At 38.2% G+C, this 15,019-nt stretch overlaps 1 long non-coding RNA gene across 1 annotated transcript in view; it reads left to right on the plus strand.

The window, feature by feature from the left end:
* The first annotated feature begins 946 nt into the window (after nt 1–946).
* The window catches only part of LOC116423793, a 63,984-nt gene continuing 49,911 nt past the window's right edge, over nt 947–15,019 (plus strand). Inside the window, exons 1-2 of the long non-coding RNA XR_004234316.1 lie at nt 947–992; nt 10,077–10,199. This is a non-coding gene — a long non-coding RNA (uncharacterized LOC116423793). The remainder of the gene's footprint in view (nt 993–10,076; nt 10,200–15,019) is intronic.

Raw genomic sequence — 15,019 nt, forward strand, 5'->3', positions numbered from 1 at the left:
CCCTTGCAAAGCTTTGTGTAACATATTTTTCTCCCTCTCTTCCCCGACCTTCCACCCAGAGACAGCAAGCAATCCACATGTTAAACTTGTGCAATTCTTCTCTACATATTTCGATATTTATCATACTGCACAAGAAAAATCAGATCAAAAAGGGGAAAAACGAGAAAGAAATAAAAAGCAAACATACAACAAAAGGCGTGAAAATACTATGTTGTATTCAGTTCCATATTCAGTTCCAATGCTTCTCTTTCTGGATGCATATGGTTCTCTCCATCATAAGTCCATTAGAATTGGTCTGAATCACCTCAATGCTGAAAAGATCCACATCCATCAGAATTGATTATCACATAATCTTGTTGTTGCTGTGTACATGTTCTCTTGGTTCCTCTTACTTCATTTAGCATCATTTCATGTAGGTCCCTTCAGGTCTTTCTGAGATGATCCTGCTGATCATTTCTTATAGAACAATAATATTCCACAACATTCATATACCATAACATGCCATTCCCTAACTGATGGGCAAACACTCAGTTTCCAGTTTCTTGCCACTATAAAAAAGAGTTGCCACAAACATTTTTGCACATGGGGATCCTTTTCTGTTTTTTTATGATCTCTTTGGAATACAGATGCAGTAGAGAGTATCCTCATCTTTAAAAAGCGATAATTGTACCTAACTCATTGTACAACTAACAGCTAATTGTACCCTAACTCAATGGGAGGTTCCATTGAGATAATGCATGTTCAGTGTCTTTTTAAAAATAAGGTGATATATGTTGTTGCTGTTGTTATTTATCCTTCATTCACAAAGGCAGCCATGATATGAAGGAGTTGATGAAACAATAAGTGCAGGAGTTGGTTTTAAATGAGGGAAGGCCATCTAAAGCCACCAATCCTACTTTCTTCTGCAGAGCCATCTAAGTTCAGTGGCAAGATATGGATCAGGACAATTGGAGACGGCCCCAGATGCAGTGGGAGACTTTAGCCTTTTTCAGGTAAGGTTTTTATATGAGCATATCCAAAGTGACAAAATATATAAAGTATTTATGAACCTTAATGCATTGTACAAATTGTAACCATCATATCAGCCATTATTGTTCTTGAGAGACAACATGGTGGAGTAGAAAGAGGGTCAATCTTGAGAACTGAGTTCAAGTTCCACCTTTGACATACATTGACTGAGTGACCCTCAATTCACTTACCTCTTCAATGTTCCAAGTCAACTCTAAAACCATGTTTCAGAGATCATCCTAGTCTGCATTAATAGAGGGAAAATATGATTAATGGACTGTTGATTCTGCATTGCTAAAGGAAGTTTCCATAGTGCATATCCTACAAGTAAGTCACAGATCTCAAACAACAAAAAATATGCTCATTAGGTATCATCATGTTCCTTAGTTGTCTGTATTTATACTAGACTATATACTACCTGAGGACAGGGACTGTATCTTATCTAATCTTTGTATAGCCCTACTGTCTGACACAAAGTTCTACATATTAGAGGCTTAATAAATGCATGTTGTATTATATCAGTCCCAGAAAATCCACTTCTATATAATAGATCCTGTAAGAGAGATTGAGCAAGCATTATTCCAAGTTATATAGATTGTGATGAGATATTAAGGCTAGGAGAAATTAAATTCCCCCATGGGAGTTAGCATGAGTACCTAGATTTATAGAACATTAAGCTTGGAAGGAACCTTCCAAAATGATCTGATGGGCAGAGATAGGCAGCTTGCTGGCATCATGAATGAAATGAAGTTCTTTGAATCAAGAAAAGTCAAATCTGAAATCTGCCTTAGATATTTTCTAGCTGTGTGACCCTGGAAAAGGAACTTAACTGCTTTTTGCCTCAGTTTCCTTATCTGTAAAATGGTTATCATAATAGCATTTACCTCCTAGGATCGTTGTGAGGATCAACTGAGATAATTATTTAAAAACCTTGAAGTGCTATAAAATGCTAGCTAGTATTGTGGTTATTATTATTATCATTTTCCCATAGAAGGGAATATAATAATTCCAAAGAGAAAAAAAATTAACGCATAGATTCAATTTTGTAAAGTATGCTTTTCCAAGAAATCAATCAATCAGTCAGTCAGTCAATCAATCACTCAGTATTTATTGAGTTTTTGACATGTGCAAAGCTCTGAGCTAGAACTGGTGAGATCCTTCTTCTCCTTCAAATGTCATGTGTGAGGTTATGAGCAGATGGCTGCTCTTCTTTAGGGAATGGTAATGAGAACAACTTATCAGAACGGAATTCTGCATCCAGAGAAAGAACTGATACATAGAAGGATATGTGAAATGATTTTACATACACACACATATGTATGTGTGTATATGTGCATAATATATACATATGTTTTATGTATATGTACATATAGGTGTACACACACACACATATACACATGTGTGTATGCTGGGACTGATACAATGCAACATGCATTTATTAGGCCTCTAACAGAGAGAACAGCCAGCCAGTTTTAAAGTTACATTTGTTCATTAAATAAACATTTATTAAGTATTTACTGCATTCAAAGCACTTATACTATAGGACCATTTATTCCAATTTTTTTAAAGCTTTGTCTTTGATTTCATCTGAGAAATTCTCAGTTAGGAAACTCCTGCTACCAATGCAGCTCTGACCCATAGTCTATCTTTCTTTTATTCATAAATTCCCATAAATATTTTGCCAGGAGACATCAGAAAGAAAGGGCACAGTTTGGGGGGGGGGGGAATGCAGAGTTCCAGAGTTAGAATAACAGGTTTTGGATTTGAATCTCACTACTTGATTTAATTTGGACAAAAAAAAATCAGTTCTGTGATACAGAATCCTCATCTGGATTATAATGATCTCTGAGATCTTTTCCAGCTCTGAATCTATGATTCTTTGATCCCAGATCTTTGGGGTTTGGAACTAGATGGCCTGGATGAGGCAGTGTCATAGAATGAGGAGAGGTAATGAGTTTCAGTGAAGGCCATCATGAGATACCAGAAGGGGCAAGATGAGTAAGGAAGGGCAATGGGACCAAAGAGAAGATGTAGTGTGGGAAGAGTTCTAATATGCCATCTCTACCAGTTCATTTTGTTATATAATTGGGTTCAAATCATTTCACTATTCTAGAAATGTGTTATTTATAGAATTTGGTTCAAGGGCTAGGTAGAGTGATAATAGCATTTATATAGTATTTTAAGGTTTGTAAAGCCACATATCCTCCCTGAAACTCAGTTTCCTCATCTGCAAAATGAGGAAGTTGAACCAGATGCTCAAGGAAGTGTCCCTTCTAACTCCAAAAAATATAATATGATAATGCTAGATATTTAACAAAGAGGAGGAAAAAATAACCTAAAATCTTGCTGTGGTCATGTAAAAGTAAGATTGATTAAAATCATTTATAAGGATTAATGGTGTTTATGCATAATTGCCATGTGCACCATAACTATAAATTCTGTCTAGTATATGTCCACATTGAATTCTTTTTTAAAAATTTATTAACATTTTACTCTTTTGAGTATAATAAGCACTTCCATAACAATAGTAAAAAGAATGATTGCACATGAAACTGTATATCTCTTATATACAATTTACCATTTCTTTTCAAAACAGAATAAAGTTATCATGTGATTTTTTTCTTCCCTTCCCCTCCTGCCCTAGAGATGGCTATCATTAGACAATGTGTATACATACATATGTGTATATGCATATATACATAGACACATTTTTCTTTATGTGTATGCATACACAGACATATGTACATAAAACCATTCCATATATCCTTCTATGTATCAGTTCTTTCTCTGGAAGCAGAATTCTGTTCTGCAGAGCTGTTCTCATTACTATTCCCTAAAGAAGAGCAGCCATCTGCTCATAACCTCACATATGACATTTGAAGGAGAAGAAAAATCTCAAAAGTCCTAGCTCAGAGCTTTGCACATGTCAGAAAAGCAATACTGATTGATTGACTGACTGACTGATTTCTTAGAAAATTATACTTTACAAAATTGAATCTATGCTCTGAATTTTTTTCTCTTTAGAATTATTATACTCCCTTCTATGGGAAAATGATAATAATAATAATCACAATAGTAGCTAGCATTTTATAGCACTCTAAGGTTTTCAAGTCATTATCTCAGTTAATCCTCACAACAATCCTAGGAGGTAAATGCTATTATGATCACCATTTTACAGATGATGAAACTGAGGCAGAAAGCAGCAAAGTTCCTTCTGCAAGGTCACACAGCTAGAAAGTATCTGAGGAAGATTTCAGATCTGACTTTTCCTGATTCAAAGAACTGCGTTTCATTCATGATGCTAGCAAGCTGTCCATCTCTTCCCATCAAATCATTTTGGAAGATTCCTTCCAAGCTTAATGTTCTGTAAGTCTGGGTTCTCATGCCAACTCCCATGGGAAAAATATTTAATTTCTTTGAGCCTTAATATCTCATCACAATCTATATAACTTGGAATAATGCTCAACCTCCCTCACCTGGCACATAGACACTTTAATACTTGATCAACTCAAGAGCATTGATCTGCTCATTTTGGGAGAATTTGTCCCTCCTCAGGCAAATGGTGGGCCCTTGCCCCCGGGATCCCACTATTGAATGCCCAACCTTATGCAGAAGAAAGTTCAGTCCACCAATGCCAGTCATTGTCTTCTCTGAAACATAATCAAGGAGCTAGACACAGTAGTATACTCCCATAATGCTTGCTAGGGGGAAAGCTGCAGGCTGTTGAATCGGACCTCTGATTTCCTCAATATAGGGAACTCCCAGATGAGGGAAATTCCCTGTATCAGCAGAGTCTCACACTCAGTCCTTGGCTTGTTCTGAATCCTTGGCTAACCCCAACTATTGAATTATAGAAGGAACCTTAGCAGTCATCCACTCCAGGTCATTGATGAGGGAACTGAGGCCATGAGCAATCTTTCTCTTTCTCTCAGTAACAAAATTGTTTGTTACATCTGATCTGAGGTTAATTGCCTTTTAGTGCTATTTGCATTCATGTTATTTTTAAGACTGAGTCTGTGTGTGTGTGTGTGTGTGTGTGTGTGTCTCACTGTCTCTGTATCACTCTGTATCTGTGTCTGTCTCTGCTGTCTCAGTCTCTGCCAGTCTGTCTCTTCCTCTATGTCTCTCTCTCTCTCTCTCTGTGTCTCTCTGTCTCTGTCTCTCTCTTTCCTTTCCTTGTCTCTATCTCTGTGTCTGTCTGTCTGTGTGCGCCTGCCTACCCCTCCTCTTTCCTTCTCTCTCCTTGTCTGTCTCTGTCTCTGTCTCCTTGTCTGTCTCTGTATCTCTGTGTCTCTCTCTGTCTCTCTCTATTTTTCTCTTCCTGTCTGTCTTTGTCTCTGTGTCTCTGTGTCTCTGTATCTGCCTGTCTCTCTGTGTGTGCCTCTCTTTCTTTGGCTCTGTCTCTGTGAGTGTCTCTGTCTCTCGGTCTCTTTCTGTGTCTCTTTTTCTCTCTGTCAGTCTCTGTCTCTGTCTCTGCGTGTATCTCTGTGTCTTTCTCTTTCTCTGTCTCTCTGTCTCCATCTTTCTCTTTCTCTCTGTGTGTCTGTCTCTCTGTCTCCTGTCTCGTGTGTGCGCGTGCGTGTGTGGGTGTGCCTGCCTGTCTCTCTCTGTGTCTCTCTTTCCTAGGCTCTCTCTCTCTCTGTATCTCTATCTCTTTCTCTCTGTCTCTTTTTGTGTCTCTCTTGTGTCTCTTTATCTCTGTTGGTCTGTCTGTGTATCTCTCTGTCTTTCTCTCTGTTTCTCTGTTTCTGTCTGTCTCTGTCTCTCTTCCGGCCTGGAAGCTCAGAGCCTTGATCCCAGACTTCTCCAACTCCCCCTCCCCAAGACAGGTTTAGCCCATTGCAGCTCAGAACTCTGTCGTTCACAAGATTTGCCGGCCTCAGCCTCCACAGTAGTAGGAATTCCAGACGTGTAGCACCTTGCCTGGCTCTCCTTTCCGTTGCTGCAGAAACACAGAATGAGAGGTTTTTAGAGCTGGAGGAGGCTTCCGGAGTTAGCTAAGACCCACAGATTCCCCCAAAGAAATCCCACCACAATGAACCTAACAAGCAATGATCTGATCTCTTCCTGAAGACCTCCCAGGAGGGGAAAATCCATCCTTTCTCAGGATCGAATTTCCGACTTGGGACTGGTTCTAATTAAGAAATTGTTGTTGGTTTTTTCCCCTGACCTTGAGCCTGAATTTGTCTCTTTAAAAGTCCTATCCATTGTTCCCAATTTTTTTTGTGCTATAGCCAATTAGAATAGCCATAATATTACCCTAAAGCCCTTTCTTCTACAAGTTGTCTTGTACATCCCTGGATTTTCACCAATTTTCTTAAGAATGAACTCAAGTCCTTCACGTCTTGGGTTGTTATTCTTTTTTGGTCGCTCTTCGACTTATGAATGTCTTTCATAAACTATGATATTCAGAACAGAACACAGTTCTCGAAATGTGGTCTGATTAGGGGAGAGTACGGCCAGGAAGCCCAGTGAATAGAGTGCTGACTGGGCCTGAATTCAAATCCAGCCACAGAAGCTTACTAGTTGTGGAAGCCTAGGCAAGGCACTTAATCTCTGTCCCAGTTTTCTCAACTGCAAAATGGAGTAACAGCATCTACCTCACTGAAACACTGTGAGGATGAAATGAGATGATAAAGTGCTCAGCATGGTGCTTTGCACATAATAGGTACTATATAAGTGCTTATTCCCTTCTAGCCCCCCTTCCTTATTTCTGGAAACTATATCTTTTAATATAGCCACCTGGGACTCCATTTTACATTGACCTGTATTAAGCTTGAAATATGCTGAAACTCTCAAATCTTTGTTAGGCAGATTGCTCTCCCACCATGTTTCTCCTATCTTATTTTGGGAAATCCATTTTTGTAACCCATTTTTAGACTTTATATCCATCCTTATTCCATTTTATCTTATTGGATTCTGTGCAATGTTTTAGATTGCCAAGATCTTTTTGAATCCTGAATCTGTCATTCAGTACATTAGCTATCCCATCCAGCACTGTCATTAGTAAATATAAGCATGCCATCTGTGCCTTTGTCCAATTCATTGATTAAAAAGACTTAAAAGCCTAAGGAGAAGGCAGCAATGTGACAGTGAATAGAATACTGGGTTTGGAGGGATGAAAACCCAAAATTCGAATCTAGCCTTAAACACTTAGAAGCTGGATGACGCCGGGCAATCACTTCATCTGCATTTGACTTAATTTTCCTTAACTGTAAAATGAGAATCAAAAAAAAAAAAAAACTGTAAAATGAGAATCATAATGGATGCTATGCCCCAGGCTTTCTTTTTTAAATGTTTCTTAGTGTGCTCTTATTTTAAAAATATATTATTTTTTTAAGTCTTGGAATAGGAATTCGAATTGAATTTATGGCTAACCTGTGGTTTTCTTTGTGGCTTTGTTTATGTTTGGGAGTCATTCTTTTCTGGGATTTGTGTCTTAAGTATCCCTGTCATCATATTAGATTTTTATGGTGGGATTGTTTTTTGTTCTTTTGCTCCTTATTCTAGATTACTTTTTGACTTCAGATTCGATGTTAGGGATGAGCTCTGTGAATTTATGAAGGGAAGTTCTAGGCTGTTTCTGTTGCTGCTTTCTTGAGGTATGGGTATTATGTTATTATTGTCTCTCAGAAACAGTTCAAGTTGGAGATCTGAAAGCTTTCAGTGCCCCACAAATGGTCTGATGGAGGGCAAAATCTGATTGCTGTCCCTTCGGTCTGCACATTCCTGATCTAGGTTTAGGTCTGAGTAACAGTCTTCAGCATGCTAACTGACTCAGCTCCTTTCAGCCAGCTGGGAATCTCTGCTGATTGAGAGCGGCAGAACTGAAGGTTCCTTTTTGGCCTGGAATTCCCTTACTCCCCTGCAGGCTTGAAAGTAGACTAGATGCTGAAAGTAGCACTTTACTCTGCTCTTGGACTCTGAGCCCCGATGCTGCTGCTTACTTCTGTGCTTGCTTCTCTCTTGGTATACAATTCAGGGCTCCACCCTACTTCTTACCCCTGAATTCCAGCTTTAGATGTTTTGCTTTGGGCTTGTGATATGGGGCCAAAGCTGCCAGTTGGTACCTACTCCTGTCATGTGCCCCACCATGGATTTGGTTCACACAGCAGCTTAGGTGGCTCAGAAGCTAGAGTGCTGAGAAGACTTATCTCCATGAGTTCAAGAATAGCCTCAAACGGTTACAAGCTATGTGACCCTAGCAAGTTATTTAATCTTGTTTGCTGTTTCCTCTTGCATAAAATGAACCGAAGAAGGAAATATCAAACTACTCTAGTGTCTTGTTGAAAAAACACCCCGAATGAGGATTCAAAATGATTGGACAACAAGATGGATTTTGGGACCAGTTCTTGTTCTGGTTCATAGTGTTTCCTTGTGCTAAGATGCTCCACAGAGCTACACTTGGCTGAATTCTATCTCCAGTGTCCACAGATGTCTCTGTCTATCTTCCTATGCAAACCTGGGCTGGATAAATTAATCACTGTGACGTTTTTCTTGACTTTTCAGTCTCTTTGTGTTCTAAATTAGTTTTGAGGTGTTTTAGTGGGAAGATTTCTATTTGGCCATCTTCATCCTATTCTTAACTTTGGCCAACTTTTGAATTCATGCTCAGAAATTTACCCTTTCCTTATCTTCTTTACATCTTTTAAAAATCTAAATTGGTTGGCAAGAGTCCTGTTCATCTATATCTATCTCTTCAGATAATTCTCATTTCCCCCTTTCTTATCAGAAATGTTTCTCTTTTTATTTTCTGAATTTCATAATTGAATTTTTCATCTATCTTTGGCTTACTTTTCTTTGGAAATTTATTTCAGGCATTACTACCTATTATTCTTCTGAATGCTTTGAAATGTGCTTTTGCAAAATTTAAAGTGAGCATTTAAGTATATCTGACTGTCCTTTATCTTAAAGGGTCATTTGTATATTATCTTAGCCCTGTTCTTCTTTCTTTTTGCATTAGTTCCTATAAGTCTTTCCATGCTTTTTTAAATTTCGAATATTTGTAGTCTATTATAGTACAACAATTTTCTATTATATTTAAATACTATATTTAAAAGTCATTGAGACATCTGAGTGTTGCAGTGGGTAATCCTGAAGTCAAGAAAACCTGAGTTCAAATGCAGCCTCAAATATTCACTAGTTGTGTGACTCCAGGCAAGTCACTTAGCTTCTGTCTACTTCAATTTCCTCAAATGCAAAAAAGGGATAATATTAGCAATTATCTCCTAGGATTGTTGTGAGAGTCAAATGAGATAATATTTGTAAAGTGCTTAGCACACCTGGCATAAAAATGGTGCTTGACAAATGCTTGTTTTCTCCCCTCCTATCATCCCCCAAATACCTCCTTTGTTTTAATCAACTTTAATTGCTTGTCGGTTTGTTTTTATTCCAAATTTATTCCAAATTCTATTTATTTAATAGAAGCCCCTTCAGTACCAAATGTAGCTAATAAGTTATTCAACTGATCTGTGATCTGTTTTAGAGCAAAAATGGCCTGATTTCCCTCCAAAGTGTCATTATTGATCAATAAGAAAAACCCCAAACAGGGAAATTGCAGCATGTCCCTTCTCAAAATGATGCGATTTGTAGTAAAGTGATGAAAGTAACTGGATGAAAAACTAGCAGTGGAGCTTGGACATCTTCCCATGCAGCCCAAGCTTGGCTTGGCACAAATGTGACTGGAAAATGTCATCTTTAAAGGGAAACGATGCCCCAGAAACAAAGACAATAACATTCACAGAGCTGTTAGCACTGGCAGAGTGCTTTACAGAGATGTTCTCAGATCAAAGGAAAGTGAGTTTAGAAATCATCAGGTGCTTGTGCCCAAAGAACTGGGAATGAGTTCATTCAGCATTGGCACATGAGAGCTTAAATATTGGCTTTTGAGGAAAAGAAATCATTGGAAGACAATGAAAAATAAAATGTTTTTTCTCATTTATTACACTAAGGGCTGCTTTAACAAATCCCATCACTTTTATGTTCATTTAATAAACTCCACAGAATGATAGGGAAGAAATGGAGATAAAAGTGAATGGAGTAAGGGCCTTTATTTCTCTGTGTTTCAGGTTCAGAAGTTCCATAGCAGTATTCCAAAGGTATATGACGTCAGCACCCTTTCATAAAGAGTAAAGTGGATTAAGATTTTCTTCAGACAAAGATGAGTTGTATTCTTTGATCAATTTATTGAGGTAATTTTTGAGAGGTAATCCATTGAAAATTGGCAAATTCCATATTGGTATAACTGTTCCTAGACCTCCCTTTTTCCTCTCTCTCTCTCTCTCTCTCTCTCTCTCTTTCCTTCCTTTGTTCTCCCCCTCTTTCCTTTTCTTCCTTTTTTCGTTCCTTTCCTTCCTTCTTTCCCTCTCTTCTTCCTTCTATCCCTTCTTCCTCTCTCCTTTCTATCCTTTCTTCCCTCCTTCCTCCTTTCTTCCTTTCTATGCTTCCTTCCTTCCCTCCCTCTTTCCTTCTCCATTTCCTTTCTTCTCTACCTCTTTTCCTCCTTTTCTCATTTCTTCCTTCTTTTTTTCTTTCCTTCCCTTTCTCTCTTTCTTTCCACCTTCTCTTCTTCCTTCCCTCTCTTCCTACCTTCCTTTCTTCCTTCTTTTTCTTAAACAAAACAAATTTCTTTCTCAGAATCATAAGTAACTCAATCATTCCATTTATTCCTGATGAATAAAAGCTGGAAGTATCCTTATGATTTGCAGATAACCAAGCAGCCAATGTTCTGGCCTTTTCAGCTATCCTTGTCCTTTCAAAGTTGACATTCAAGGACATTTGGGATGTGGACAGCCTCTCTGGGTCTCTTTTCGGGTTTGCCATCATATAAATAAGGGCCTTATTAAAAAGTACTATAAATACCAGCCTATATACTTTAAGCCCTATAAACCATCCCCTACCCTAGGTCTGCTCTCTGGGCTAGGGAAGACATTGCTTACACAGGTTTTGTGATTCTTGGATAGACAGGGTTATTTTCCTGTGTTCTGATTACTTTTTCCTGAATTCTTGCTTTCCATTTTTTATTATGGACTAAACAGAATGACTCTTGCTGTCATGTTCTGCTTGAGCAGCTGATTTATTCCCATGTATGAAGAGAGATCTTTTCTATGTCTTTCTTTATTATGAGCTACAGCAGCCCTCTGTACTTATTAAGTAAGCTTCCACTGAAGCATGACATTTTGTATCCTCACGATTAAGAACCATTGGGATTTAATTTTTTACTATTTACTACCATTATTTACTAACTCAGGGTTTCAATTATAGGCAATCCATCCCTTTGTCCCTTCCCTCCCCTTTAAAAAAACATACCCATAAGAAAGTTATACCCTACCAAGCTGCCAAATTGGGGGGTCATTAATTCAAAATCAAATTAACCACCCTCCCCCAAAATTCTTCTTTTAGTAAAAGAAGAGGTCCATAAAACAGTAAGTTTCTCTATTGCACTTAGTTGTGTGATTACTAAGGATTGATTGGACTTCCATAAAGCTCTCTTGCTTTCCTGCCTCATTGGGGCATGGAACTGCTTTGGAAGCAATGGCAAGGGGTGCCCACACTCTGTCAAGTTTTGCCATGCTGGAAAAACTTTATATATGGCCCTAGCAACATGCAGTATCTGCTTTCTGCTGATCAGCTGAACTAGCGAGCTGGCCATTAGGTGATGAATGCTTTGGCCATGGCAACCCATGAAATAAAGGAAAATACAAAATGACTCTGTGCCCTGTGGGGCCCCTTTCTGCTTCTCCGATGGCAGTGACAGATTGCAAGTGAAGTGGGGCAGAGAATGTTAAAGATCACACAGTTATTTCGGGTATCTATAAATGTTAACTTAGCTATTAATCCTCTAAATGTGAGATCCTTGCCCCCTGGATATATATTACTGGAGGAAATGAATTATATCATTATTCATGGAAGGCAGCTGAGTGGCACAATGTATAGAGCTCTACATTTACAGTCAAGCAAACCTGTGTTCAAATCCCGCCAAGGACTGTGTCGTCCTTAAACAAGTTACTTTTTTTTTTCAGCCTCTGTTTCCTTATCTATACAACAGGGATTATAAAAGCCCTCCTTTTCCAGTTGTGAGTATCAAATACAAGAACAAATATGAAGTTCTATGAAAATTCTGGCTGTTATTGTTGTTAACGTGTCTGGTATATTCTCAGGGTTTAGTACAGTGCCTGGAGATGTAGAAGCACTTGAGAAATATTTGTTAATTGACTGACTTGAAAACAGCAACAAAAAAAGTTGTAGCTAAATAGAAGAATGGTCCCCAGGTTCTTCTTGGCTAAGCAGACGAAAGAATTAGGAGCCTTGGTCTGATCATGGACCCAAGAGCAAGAAGAATCATTATTCTAAGAGAAGTTTGGCTAAATGGGTAGGTAGCATAATGTAAAGCTTCTTAACCTGTGGTTTGCTATCCCATATGACATTGCATAACAATGTAGGGAGTTTACAGAATGATGATTTATTATCGGTAAATATTTTATTTGTATGCCTATTTTATATACCAGTATACCCAGGAGAAAAGGAGCTTGTGAATGGAAAAAGTTTAAGTTCTGTCATACTGGATCTTGAATTAAGAAAACCTGAGTTCAAATCCTACCTCAGACATTTACTAGCTGTGTGACTTTCAACAGAACACTTAACCTTTCAGCTTCAGTTTGCTTATCTGTAGAATGGTCATAATAATAGCCTCTACCTCCTAAGATTGTCCTAAGAAGCAAATAAGATAATGTCTATAAAGTCCTTTGTGAACTTTAAAAGCACTAAATAAATGCAGTTATTATTGCCACATTTTGTGGTCATTATTGAGTCATTTTAATCATGTCCTATGCTTTGTGGTCCTATTTGAGGTTTTCTTGGTAAAAGTACTGTAATGGTTTGCAATTTTCTTCTTCAATTCATTTTACAGATGAGGAAACTGAGATAAACATGTGACTTGCTTAAGGTCACACAGCTAATAAGTGTCTGAGGTCAGATTCCTGAACTCAGGAAGATGAGTATTCCTGCCTTCAAGCTTAGGACTCTATCCATTGTGCCATTTAGCTACCTCTCATACTTATTATACCACATATTGTGGTATTTGTGATAAAAAAAAAACATCCATGAAAATGCTTATGCATCGGTATCTGTGGCAGATGAGGAAGTAGAGAAATTCTACGAAGAATTAGACAAGAATCTCCCAATGAAATAAACTTAACTTAAAACACTCAATGATCAGTGCAAAGATGGGCACAGAGGAAATGAAGACAAATACATTGAACAGAACAACTCTGTAATATGAAATAGAAAAGCCCAAACGCTTATAGACTGTATGGAAGCCTCATGAACATATATTGCCCACACTTTCTTTAAGCAGAGAGTTGGGAGGCACAGATGCATCAGTCACCTGATAAGATCATGAAATACAAAATTGATTATATTTTAACAGGCAGGAAATACCTGCTTACTGATAAGGGTGTCATTTCTGAATCAGCTTATCTGTACGGTCAGCCCCCCGACTTGTTAGGACCAAGATCAAAATTGATATCAAACTACATGGAAAAGAAGGATGAGATAAAGATATGTTACTCAGGTGAAGGGGTGGAACCCTGATGTTTTGATGCATTGTATGAGACCCAGCAATCATCTGGTGAATCAACACTGGAGATGAGGAGAATAATTTGAGGTGGCTCTGTAGATTTGGGAGAAGATAATTGAAGTCACTGAAACTAAGAGCTCTCTGGGGCACAGCTGGGAATTACCTCTCCATTTCCTAATTTAGGTCTTTGAGTTAGTTTCATTTATAGCAAAAAGTCCATTTGGATGTGATCCACCACTGAATTGGTTTATTGGTTGCTGAGAAAGAATATGAGTCAAGGGTATCATTATTGTTTGTCCTTCATTCTTGAACCATGACATGCAAGTGGATGGGATTGAAGTGAAGGAGAGTTGTTCAAGGCCTTCTCTTTCTCCTTTCAAGACAACTGGGTGCAGTGGATAGATATAGATCAAGGCAAAGAATGGCCTCTTTTAACTCATCAATACACACACACAAACATAAAGAGAAAGAGATAGAGAGACAGAGAGACAAAGAGACAGAGACAGATCGAGAGACAGACAGACAGAGAGAGAGAGAGAGAGAGAGAGCGAGAGAGAGAGAAAGAGAGAGAGAGAGAGAAATCTGAGAGGGGAAGACCCTCAGTGTTTCTGACCAAAACAGAAAAAATTGATATTTACATGATATTTACAAATTACAATGTAAATTGAAATGACATTTATATATCAACATGTAATGTTTATATTTTAAATGAAGGTTTATAAAATTAAGAACTGTGACTCTCAACACCTTCATCTTCCCTTCCACAGCTCTATTTTCTTTTCTGTGGGATCAGAAATGGTCCCTAAGAGGAAAAATAATTTTTGCCTGTTTCATATTAAATTTATCACTTGTCAATCAAATCACTGCTACCTCTATGGTCATACAGTTCTTCTTGGACAGTGTTAGAAAGCCATCCAGAAAGATTTAGACATGATCCTGGAGATGAACACAATGGAATATAAAAGAATAAGAATAAGCATTTTTAGTATGTTCTGTGTGCCTTGCACTGGGCTAAACTCTTTCCAATGATTATCTCATTTGCTCCTCACAATACCTGGGAGGTAGCTATGATTATTATCCCCATTTTATGGTTGAAGAAAACTGTGTGAGACAGAAATCAAGTGACGTGCTAAGGGTCACCCAGTTGGTAAGTGTCTAAGGCTGGATTTGAATTCAGGTCTTCCTGACTCTAAGCTTGACTAAACCACCCAATACTGTATAAATGCATGTCTGTTTTCTGCTGGACCCTCAGCAGACCCTTTAAGGCAATGACCTTGTTTGGTTTCCACCTGGGACTTCTCCATGCTTAACTCAGGTGATTTTCAGATGGCAGAAAGTAACACATTTATTGAAACAGAAACAGATGCTTCTCTATGCTAGATGGTCCAAAGTGGTAGATCTATTCACAAGAGAATGACTCTTGATCCATTGGCA

The sequence above is a fragment of the Sarcophilus harrisii genome, chromosome 4 (genome assembly GCF_902635505.1).
Source record: "Sarcophilus harrisii chromosome 4, mSarHar1.11, whole genome shotgun sequence".
NCBI lineage: Eukaryota > Metazoa > Chordata > Mammalia > Dasyuromorphia > Dasyuridae > Sarcophilus > Sarcophilus harrisii.